Below are 11830 nucleotides of genomic sequence, written 5' to 3'. Positions count from 1 at the left end.
TTGTTCATTGGTAGGCATTGACCAATAAAATGTCTTCATTTGCACCAAAACCCCGCCCCCAGCTCTGCGCTCTCACATCTGCATAAGTGAGTTTTGCAACAGGAATACCTCAAAAGGAGTAGCAAAAGTCAAAGCGCTAGGATTTGAACATTTACTGCCAGATCTGAGAGGTTGTAAGTGCCAACTTGACGTTGTGCAGCGAAACTGAAGTAAAGTGCAAAAGTAAATGCAGAATGAGACCCGACATTGTCTTGATCTAATATGGACTTCCCATGAAAGATGCTATCTTGATGGCATTATATGTCTCTGTACAATTCCAATATATGCCTCCATGTCAGTGGTACCTCTGCACATATGCCAGTCACCCATGCCATTTGTTCTGCTGCATCCCTGTGCCATGACAGATGTTTGCTTTTGCATCTGTTGCTGATAAAAGTCTGGATGGTCCCTTTAATCTTTAGTACTGAGAATGCGTCCATTTTTCCCAGAAACAAGTTGAAATGTGGACACATCTGAGCACAGCACACATTTCCGTTGTATTGTTAACTATCTGAGATGAGTTTGGGCCCAGAGAACCCAGCAGCATCGCTGCATATAACTGATGTATACTGTAGCTTTCTCCTAGACCTAGAGTAACAGAGATTTAAGTTGCATTTATTGATGCAGTGGCAGACTGTTTTAAGTGACAGCAGTTTTCCAAAGTACTCCTGAACCCATGTGGCTATATTTAACACCACAGCATGACGGTTTCTTATGCAATGCCACCTGAGGGCTCAAAGGTCATGCTCATTCACCTACCTTGGTTTCCTATACCTTGCCTTAAACAGACTGAGATTTCTCTGATTCCCTGAATATTTTCACAATATTATGTAATGGTAGTCAGTGAACGACATAAATTCTTTGGGATTTCGCATTGACTAAGAACTATTAGTCAGCTTATTCAGTACATATCAGTTAGTATAATGCACAGTTATATAATGAGTCTCACTAGTGAAGGTCAGGTGTGGCAGCAGAGAGGCCAGCAGGAGCAGAGAGATGATGGTCATCATGAAGACAATCTGAGACACTGAGACAGTAAGCTGCGTGTAAGTCTTTTATTCTCAGCTTGAGGTGTCAAGTACAGTAACACTGATAGTAAGAAGATATGATTTGTGTTACTTCTTGTCATCTGCATCAACTATTATATAAAACCACAATATACAAGATGTAAGATATGCATGCATGCGTGTTGCTCTGAATGCCCCGACTTTTTTAGAGTGTGTTGCAGCCATCAGAATCAAAATTTGCTTATATTTACAAAATACATTTAAGATGGTCAGTGAAAACATTGGAAAACTTTTCTTTGTACTTTTGTCAATTAAATACAAATGAAAGAGAATGAACAAATCATAGATTCGTGATTTTATTGCATTTTTCAAAACGTCCCAACTTTTCTCAAATTGGGGTTGTAGATGGGTCATTTGTATAGTTTGGTGGATCATTTGTACTTTCATTTGAAATATTTGGATAGGATTATTAGGTTATACTTGCCTGAGCCTGATGTGTTTTCTGCTAAACAGACTGAGGTGCCCTTGAGCAAGGCACTGAACCCCCAACTGGCTGCCCACTGTTCACTGCTGTGTGTGTGTGCACTGAAGGGATAAATGCAGAGCACTAATTCCGAGTATGGGTCACCGTACTTCGACACCTGGCACGTCACTTTCACATTAAATAAGTCTAATCTATGAAAGGATATTTTGTACTATTTTCAAAACATGTTCGTTGCGTTTTCCACGTGTATGCATAAATTGTGACATAATCCAAATGCAATTGCAAATCTTGCATTACCGTTTGCATTTTCGCTTTCGTGAACGCACAGTGCCTGCCACATTTCAAATGAAAAAGCAAAGTCCATTTGCAACTGCATTTCCCATGTCTTATGAGTTATAAGCATGTCATATTTAAATAGCAATACTAATTACCACATTGTCTTTTTTCCCCTCTCTCTGCGTCGTGCATGCATAACCTGCCAAAACTCAAATGGAATTGCTATTCCTTTTGCATTTGAATTTTCGATGTCTACACGGAAAGCTGTCAATCAATGTGAGGGAGCGGGACTATACTATGGGGCGTGTTTGTTTTAGGAGGTGACGTCACTCACAGACGACCATGCCGAATGCTTTGATCAATGGAGGTAATCGGTTAAAAGGCAGTTCTGCCAATCAGTTTGTGCCTGTGTGAACGAACAGACAACCTTCTTGGCACAATACATATTTCTGTCTTTTTTACCCCAAAAGCAGCTAACAGTGTAGCATCATTTTCTGTTTTGTTATGTGCATCAATATTGGAGCGTAAACAGACTCAGAGGCGCTGCTCTATTATAAGATAGGAATAAGATATTTGTGGCAAATAGGTAAATACGTGTAGATTTATATAGGTGGCGAATAAATACGCACTATCTGTTTGTTTGTGTGCCTCAGTTGGAGTGCGAACAGTAAAAGATCTTGAGGCAGGTGATGCGCACTGTATTATACGCAATTTTCTGCGGCATGCATTTATTTCCCTCTTGTTTTCTCGTGATCTCGACATAACAAAAGTTGTTTTCTAATTACACAACTGCACCAGCAGGTGGCAGTATAAAACTACTAATGGGGAGTTGTATACTGTATCATCTATAGTTTTCGGTTAGAAACTTTTTTTTTTTTTTTTTTTTTTTTTTTTTTTTGTGGTTTATTAAGTTTCTACAAATTCCTTTATGTATGATGTAAAAGGCTTGCAGCTTGAAGCCACCAAACACATGTTCCTATTTTCTCTTGCATGTAGAGATTTTAGTTGTTTTTGATTAGTTTTGATTTGTTTGACACTTTTCTCATGAACTTTGGCACAAAGTGCTGACCCGTGATCCAGCTTTGCTTGCAAAGTCTGAGATGTTGCTTCATACCCAAACATGATACCTTGACCTATTACCAATTCACCTGCTTACTGTGAACTGTTTCAAAACAGTTTAATTTGGATAATTTAGAACCTTTTCACTTTTATTTTGCCTCTGTCCCAACTGAATCAAAATTTGCTTATATTTACAAAATATGTTTAAATTGGTCAATGAAGTAGCAGTCAAGACAATCTCATCAGAAATGAGGAATCCACCACAGACATGTTTAAAGTACTTCTGAAGAGAAACCATGTAAGGTCTGGAGTGGGGTTTTGCTTCTTTGCCATTCACTATACCCATTCACATGAGCTGAGAGAGAGATAGAATTGTTTTCTACATTTCTACAATTCTACATAGTTCATGTTGGTTTTGTGCAATAGATGAATAACAATGTATTTGTTTTAGATATTTTATGTTTAGATATTTCTATTTTACGGGAGTCCATGAATCATTTTATTCTCCCGCATCCCACACACATGAGTCTCTGCATTCTCCTATCAAGCATGGATCACAGAAATGTAACCTACTGTGTCAAGTACAGTAGCTGTTTCAAACATGAGTGCTGCTCTCTCAGGATCAGCGGCTGCACGAAAGCAGGTTTAAATATTCCAATGTGATTTCAAATGTTTAATATACCAATGGAATCATCATCATAGCAATAAGATTGTGTGTGTTTGAATGGAGATCGCGATCTTTTAATGATTAATCCATATGAGCCTATAGCCTATATATTTTTGTACAAACTCTATTCTAAAAAGTTGGGACACTGTACAAATTGTAAGTAAAAAAGGAATGGAATTGTTTACAAATCTCATAAACATATTTTATTCACAATAGAATATAGATAACATATCAAATGTTGAAAGTGAGACATTTTGAAATGTCATGCCAAATATTGGCTGATTTTGGATTTCATGAGAGCTACACATTCCAAAAAAGTTGGGACAGGTAGCAATAAGAGGCCGGAAAAGTTAAATGTACATACAGTATGAGGAACAGCTGGAGGACCAATTTCCAGCTTATTAGGTCAATTGGCAACATGATTGGGTATAAAAAGAGCCTCTCAGAGTGGCAGTGTCTCTCAGAAGTCAAGACGGGCAGAGGATCACTAATTCCCCCAATGCTGCGGTGAAAAATAGTGAAGCAATATCAGAAAGGAGTTTCTCAGAGAAATATTGCAAAGAGTTTGAAATTATCATCATCTACAGTGCATAATATCATCCAAAGATTGAGTGAATCTGGGACAATCTCTGTGCATAAGGGTCAAGGCCGGAAAACCATACTGGATGCCATTGATCTTCGGGTCCTTAGACGGCACTGCATCACATACAGGAATGCTACTGTAATGGAAATCACAACATGGGCTCAGGAATACTTACAGAAAACATTATCGGTGAACACAATCCACCGTGCCATTCGCCGTTGCCGGCTAAAACTCTATAGGTAAAAAAAGAAGCGATGTCTAAACATGATCCAGAAGCGCAGGTGTTTTCTCTGGGCCGAGGCTCATTTAAAATGGACTGTGGCAAAGTGGAAAACTGTTCTGTGGTCAGACGAATCAAAATTTGAAGTTCTTTTTGGAAAACTGGGACGCCATGTCATCCGGACTAAAGAGGACAAGGACAACCCAAGTTGTTATCAGCGCTCAGTTCAGAAGCCTGCATCTCTGATGGTATGGGGTTGCATGAGTGCGTGTGGCATGGGCAGCTTACACATCTGGAAAGGCACCATCAATACTGAAAGGTATATCCAAGTTCTAGAACAACATATGCTCCCATCCAGACATCGTCTCTTTCAGGGAAGACCTTGCATTTTTCAACATGACAATGACCACATACTTAATCAATTACAACATCATGGCTGCATAGAAGAAGGATCCGGGTGCTGAAATGGCCAGCCTGCAGTCCAGATCTTTTACCCATAGAAAACATTTGGCGCATCATAAAGAGGAAGATGCGACGAAGAAGACCTAAGATAGTTGAGCAACTAGAAGCCTGTATTGGACAAGAATGGGACAACATTCCTATTCCTAAACTTGAGCAACTTGTCTCCTCAGTCCCCAGACGTTTGCAGACTGATATAAAAAGAAGAGGGAATGCCACACAGTGGTAAACATGGCCTTGTCCCAACTTTTCTAAAATGTGTTGATGCCATGAAATTTAAAATCAACTTATTTTTCCCTTAAAATGATACATTTTCTCAGTTTAAACATTTGATATGTCATCTATGTTGTATTCTGAATAAAATATTGAAATTTTAAACTTCCATTTCATTGCATTCTGTTTTTATTCACAATTTGAACAGGGCACAAATATTTATATTTATTTTTAAATTGTATTTGGATTTCCAGATTTTAGTATCATCAAAAAATCAATTAGGAAAAATGTTTTAACAATCAACATTTTCTGAATGTTATACACCGCCTTTTACGGACCTTTTTGCTGGAAGAGAAATGACTCATTTTGTACCCTACTGATGGAATATGTAATTTCAAATGTTGATATCAAACCAAAATTCAGTCACGGGTATCTTATATACTATCTGCATGCACAGAAATGGTCATTGTGAAAATACAAGTCATCAGCAAAACAATTTTATTTCGTCAGTATTGGATGTTTAAGCATAATTTGCAAGTGCTGTAAACACAAATCTCTTAAGTTTCTTTCTTCATAATTGCTTTGATCCAATGTGCATATTTTGAAATATCAGTGAAGATATTCAGTACATCAGGATATTTACACCCATTTCTGCAGAAAGAGATGATGCCCACTGCCATTGAATTGCACACCAGTGAACCTTCAGAATCACGCTGCAAGAATATATGTGAAGATGAGGATTAATAGTAGAACAATGGAACGTCCCTAATCAAAAAAACTGTTTATATGAAGATGAGACTGGAGCTAGTTGTCACACTTTATCTTTCTCAATTGTCTCAAAACGTCATTAAGTTTATGTACGTTTATTACCAAGCACACTCCTCCATTCTGTTTATATCCTCCAGCACAGATGATGTTTGGTGGAAGTTTTGTGATGCTTTTTTTGTTTTGTTTTAGTTTTTTCTTCCATGCTTTCTTGCAGTTGTGGATGTCAACAGTTGATACAGTACATTCAAGGCCAAAAGGTAATTGACATCTTTGCGCTGTTTAGTCAAACCCCATCCAGCAACCAAGCACTGTGTATTGCTTTCAACGTTGTAATGTGGTTGTGGGATTTTCACCGTCTTCACCTTTTCTTCCAAAACTGCTTTCCTAGAAATCTGTAAATGCAAATACTTAGTTATTAAATGTGCAACTGTTTGGTCTTGTTCTTATTCAGAAAATGTAATCAGAACCAAACAGGTGTTGCTTTACCTTTAGAAGCATGATGTCATTACAACATTTTTAAATGTTTTTGGTCTAAATTTGTGAATCACATCATATCTTTTTAGGTTTTTCTGTGGAGAAATGTTATGGTCGCCAAGAACAACAGTCATCTCTTTACTGGAATCAAATAAAACAGAGGAGAGTCAAACTCACATTTTCCTGAATTGTTCAATTATCAATCATTATTTATTCATTCCAAAATCATATGACTTTTTTTCCTTTGGTGGAACAAGAGCTTAGATATTTCATTCAGTGATGAATATGGCTCCAAAAAAATGAACAACTTACCTTGCACAGTGTGCAGCTGTAAGAACATATTGAGGAGATATCAGAAAACAGCCACTTTCATATTTTTTTTATTGCTCTACACTGAGACCATGTATTGCCATACATTTTTTGAAACCTTTTCCCCCATGTCAATTCCAACCACAACTATTAAGAAAAACAAGACAGAAATAACTATAAACTCAAACAATAGCCCCCTTTAATGGAACAATTGCAAAGGGTAAAGATTAAGGATTACTAATGAAAGAAGCTTCCTGTGATGTGCAGTGTGGTCACAGCTGTGGTGAGCAGAATCGCAGTGAAGCGTGTCATTGTGCTACTGGAACATTGAAGATGTGTCACTGACTTTTAAACTAAAAGTAAAAGAGCAGGCCTCCCTTCAGAGAAAACCACAGCATTTCCTGGATGTTTCTTCTGTTAATTAAATGTAAAATGTGAACGTTATTATGTTAAAACGTGGTTTCCTGGTAATTCACACAAAAATTACAACGGTCATCTTGCACTAACCCTCAAGTTGTTCCAAACCTGTATAACTTTATTTCCTCTGTGGAACAAAAAAGGTTTTTTTTTGAAAACTGTTTTTTTTTTTTTTTTTTTTTTTTTTTTTTTACAACTTTCATACAATGAAAATCAGTGCAGTCCAAGTGACCAGCAACCTTTGGGTTACAAGTCCGGCTCTCTAAACATTAGGCCATGACTGCCCCCATTGTATAGACAATTTCCACAGAAGGAAAAAGTCACGAAGGTCAATAAATGACATTTATTGGGTGAATTTTCCATTCATTTCTATAAATGATACATTTTTAGGTGGATTTTCCTGAAAGGTACATACACTTTTGCTTTGTTTGTCAAAACATTGGACACTTGATTTGAAAACCCTGACCAGCTTGGCATAGCAACAGTGGTTCAACCAATGGTGTGACTTTGGGCAGAGCTGCCTGACCAATGACATGAAGAGAGGCTGTGGTGAATCTCATAACCTTGCATATGCATCAGAATTTAATTTAAAATGTCTCTGCAAACCAGACCGTTTCTCACAGGGTCTCTGACCACATGCAATGAGCTCGGCCCCCACAGGAAACCAAGCCTGCCGAGAAGGGACAAAACGTCTCGGTTACGTAGACGTTTTGCGAGCCGCCTGCGCCCCTATTAGGTGTAGGCTGGGGTTCGGAACAAGTAGTTCCACTCACCATTGTCAAAGCACTACCTCACTGGGTGAGATTGGATAACACTGGGAAAACGTACCCGTTCCACTTGGAACAGGGACGCTGCGGAAGCCCCATCCTTCCCGAAGGAGGTCTCAGGAGCAAATACACATGTAGCATCCGTTTAGGTGTATATGGAGAAATTTGAGGTGATTCAAACCCTCTTGGAAAGGCAGAAGTCTGCCGGGGAAACACGGGTTCTAAGGCTATACCATGGACTATACGCATACGAGTACTGCTTAGGTCTCAATATGCAAGCCAGCCTCCCATGGTTCTTACGGATTCATCATGAATGCCTGGCGCCGGACGTTCCGCCGCGTCCAGCTGCCTAGGGTGATGGAGGATCTCAACAGGTTCTACAGTACGGACACTCTGGAGCAGTTTTAGCAAGCCGACACTAACCGGGGCCTCTCGGTGCCACTACCCGTTTGAGGTGAGAACACAGGAGGACGCCGGCTCCACACGAAGGCTATAGAACCCAGCAAACGTGTTAGGGGTCGTCCAGCCCACAGCTGTACAAATATCTGTCACCGAGGCACCATGAGCCAGCGCCCAGGAGGATGCAACACTTCTAGTTGAGTGAGCTCGCAACCTGAATGGGCAGGGCACACCCTGTGCCTGATAAGCCAGGGCTATGGCATCCACAATCCAGTGAGCCATCCTCTGCTTAGAGACGGCATTCCCCTTCTGCCGGCCTCCGTAACAGACAAAGAGCTGATCTGAGGTCCTGAAGCTTTGCGTCTGGTCTTAGCATCTCCATGCTTGGATGGGACAGAGCAAAGCTAGGGCTGGGTCTGCCTCCTCCAGGGGCAGCGCTTGCAGGTTCACCACTTGGTCTTTGAAGGGTGTAGTGGGAACCTTGGGCACGTAGCTGGGCCGGGGCCTCAGGATTACCTGGGAGTCAGCCGGGCCAAACTCTAGGCACGAATCGTCAACCGAAAATGCGTGCAGGTCCCTTACTCCCTTGATGGAGGCCAGTGCAAGCAGGAGCAGAGTTTTCAATGAAAGAAACTTTGGCTCGACTGAATGCAAAGGCTCGAATGGGCCCTGCTGTAGTGATTTCAGCACCAGAGTCAGGTCCCAAGAGGGTATGGAGGGGGGGGGATTTAACCTCCTGGCCCCTCTAAGGAACCTGATGACGAGGTCATGCTTACCTAAAGACTTCCCATTCACGGGGTCATGGTATGCAGCAATAGGGGCAACCTGGACTTTGAGAGTGGAGGGAGACAGCCTTCGCTCCAGCCCTTGCTGCAGAAAGGAAAGCACGACCGCAATCGGGCATCTTCAGGGGTCTTCTCGGCGAGAAGAACACCACTCGACGAACAGGTTCCACTTCAAGGCGTAAGCGTGTCTCGTAGACGGTGCTCTTGCTGAAGTGATGGTGTTCACTACCTCCTGGGTCAGGTCACCTAGAACCTCCGTCCAGGGACCAGACATGGAGTTTCCAAAGGTCTGGACGCGGGTGCCAAATGGTGCCCCGTCTCTGAGTCAGGAGATCCTTCCTCGTCCTACCCCGCCTTTGCACAGTGTCTGTGCAAGAAGGCTCACTGGGGGAATGCATACTTGTGTAGGCCCCGCGGCCAGCTGTGTGCCAGTGCGTCCATGCCGAGAACAACTGGCAGTGAGCGGTCTCTGGAGAAGCAAACAGGTCTACCTGAGCGGCTCCGAACCGTCTCCAAATCAGCTGGACCATCAGGGATGGAGTCGCCATTCTCCCGGGAGCATTGCTCGAGACAGCTCGTCGGCTGTACGGTTGAGCAGGCCCAGAATGTGAACGGCACAAAGTGACCTCAGAACCTTCCGACTCCAAAAGGAGGAGTTGTCGGGCGAGTTGTGACATGCGACGGGAGCGCAGACCACCTTGTCGGTTGATGTACGCAACGGTCACCGTGTTGTCCGTTCGGACCAGCACATGCTTGTATGTAATATGTATTGCATGTGTAACAGGCCGAGCGGTGTAAGTGCCGCTGCGGCCGCCATATGCCCCAGGGACCGCTGTCCTGCCCTTGAATGTATTTAAGCAGGCTAGCACTGACCGTGCACGTTCCTCTGTGAGGCGTGCTGTCTTTTCGACCGAATCCAACTCCATACCAAGAAAAGAGATCCTCTGCGTTGGCGAGAGTTTGCTCTTTTCCCAGTTGACCCGAAGGCCCAACAGGCTGAGGTGCCGGTGCACCAGGTCCTTGTGCTCACACAACTGATCCCGAGATTGTGCTAGTATCAGCCAATCATCTAGATAGTTGAGAATGCGAACACCCTGCTCTCTGAGGGGAACAAGAGCCACCTCCGCGACTTTCGTGAAGACACGGGGGAGGCAGGGACAGCCAGAAGGGCAGGACCTTGTACTGATATGCCTGTCCTTCGAACGCAAACCGCAGAAAAGGTCTGTGGCGCAGAAGGATCGACACATGAAAGTACGCGCCCTTCAGGTCGATCGCTGCAAACCAATCTTGGGGACGGACGCACACGAAGATGCGTTTCTGCGTCAACATCTTGAACGGTAGCCGATGAAGGGCCCGGTTCAAAACTCGCAGATCCAAGATCGGTCGTTGCGTTTCTGCTTTATTGTGTTGAATGGTGTAAGGTGTGTGGAACGGTTTAATCATATCGGCTGTAGGGACCGGCTCTATCGCGTCCTTCGCCAGTAGGACTGCGATCTCTTCCCGCAGAACAGGGGTATCGGACGCTTTCACTGTAGTGAAGCGGATACCGCTGAACTTGGGGGGATGCCGGGCGAACTGAATCGCATAGCCGAGGCTGATGGTCCACAGAAGCCAGCGAGACTTGCTGGGTAGCGCTTACCAGGCGCTTAGAAACCGTACAAGTGGGACCAGCGGAACCACAGCCGTACCCGCAGTGGGGCAGCGAGGTGGAACACAGGGACCCATCTCGGGCGGCTTGTGAGCAGGCCTGAGTGTGGTGCGTGTGTGGGGTGCAGGGCTCAACTGGTTCCACGGGTTGGCAGAGGGTGCGTGAGTAGGGCCTTTGTTGAAGCTCTCGAACCGCCCGCTGCTGCCATCTGGCGAAGGAGGAGGATGAGTGAGGTCCGGTGTTTGGCCGTTCTCTGTCCTGGGACCAAGAGACAGAGAAAACCGCTCTCTCGTCGAGATTTCCAGATTCTCCCCCGGCCCTCCTCCAGGGAAGGGAGAGGTGCTTTCACCACCCCCAGAAAGCGGCTACCTCTCTCTGGGCTACCCGTCCCGGGGCCTCTTGCTCTTCCGCTCACCGCCAGGTTTGACGGGGCCAGGACTGGTGGGGCGGCCTGCCTACGCCCAGCTCTACGGCGCCACTTGCTGGAGGCTGCTGCAGATGCGGCACGGGAGCGGGGTGGACACAGGGGGCCGCCCTCGGCGACGAGCAGGCTGGGGCGCTGCAACTGGTGGATGGGTGGAGGCAGCAGCTGCCCGCCGGGCAGAAGGTTGGACTCCCTCAATCTGCTCCCGTGCAGCCGAGAACTGCTGGGCCAGGTTCTCGACCACGTCTCCGAAGATGCCGGTCTAGGACACAGGCATTAAGGAACTGATCTTTGTCGGCGTCCCTCATTCTCAGCCAGAGATGGCGCTCCTGGACCACAAGCGTGGACATCGCACGACCCAGAGAATGCACGGTGACCCTCATCACTCGGAGCACAAGGCCAGTGGCGGTTCTGAGTTCTTTCAGAACTTCTGGATCGTGACCACCCTTGTGCAGGTCCTTCAGTGCCTTGGCCTGGTGCACCTGCAGTAACGCCACAGCATGAATCTTCATCTGACAGCTCTCCCTCCGATGCTGAGATCGACATCTGGTTGGGGGGAGGCCCACTGGATACCACTGGTACGCTCTTTGAAGAGGGCCCAGAGCATTCAGTGGGTTACTCCTCTGGATCGGAGATGCAAGAGGAGTGATGGTCCCCAGAGGGTTGGTTCCCTGCAGGGTTTGCCACCACTGTAATCCTCAAACCGCCCGTGCTACTGCTGGAAGTGGTTCTCGTCTCTCAGCTGCCAGAACGAGCCCCAGATCGGGGCAGCGGCAATGGGACTCCGCCCCCTTTTTTGAAGGAAACGGAGCCTGGTTCGCAGCTCCGAGAT

The 11830-nt window shown here is 44.7% G+C and overlaps 1 protein-coding gene across 1 annotated transcript in view; it reads right to left on the bottom strand.

Annotated features, from left to right (window-relative positions):
* LOC109046961 (cathepsin G-like) overlaps positions 1-11830 on the bottom strand; it is a 68262-nt gene that overhangs the window by 37974 nt on the left and 18458 nt on the right. The window lies entirely within an intron of this gene.

This window comes from Cyprinus carpio, chromosome A22, assembly GCF_018340385.1.
Source record: "Cyprinus carpio isolate SPL01 chromosome A22, ASM1834038v1, whole genome shotgun sequence".
NCBI lineage: Eukaryota > Metazoa > Chordata > Actinopteri > Cypriniformes > Cyprinidae > Cyprinus > Cyprinus carpio.
The sequence above is the reverse complement of the archived record's forward strand: the minus strand, read 5'-3'. Positions and strand labels throughout refer to the sequence as shown.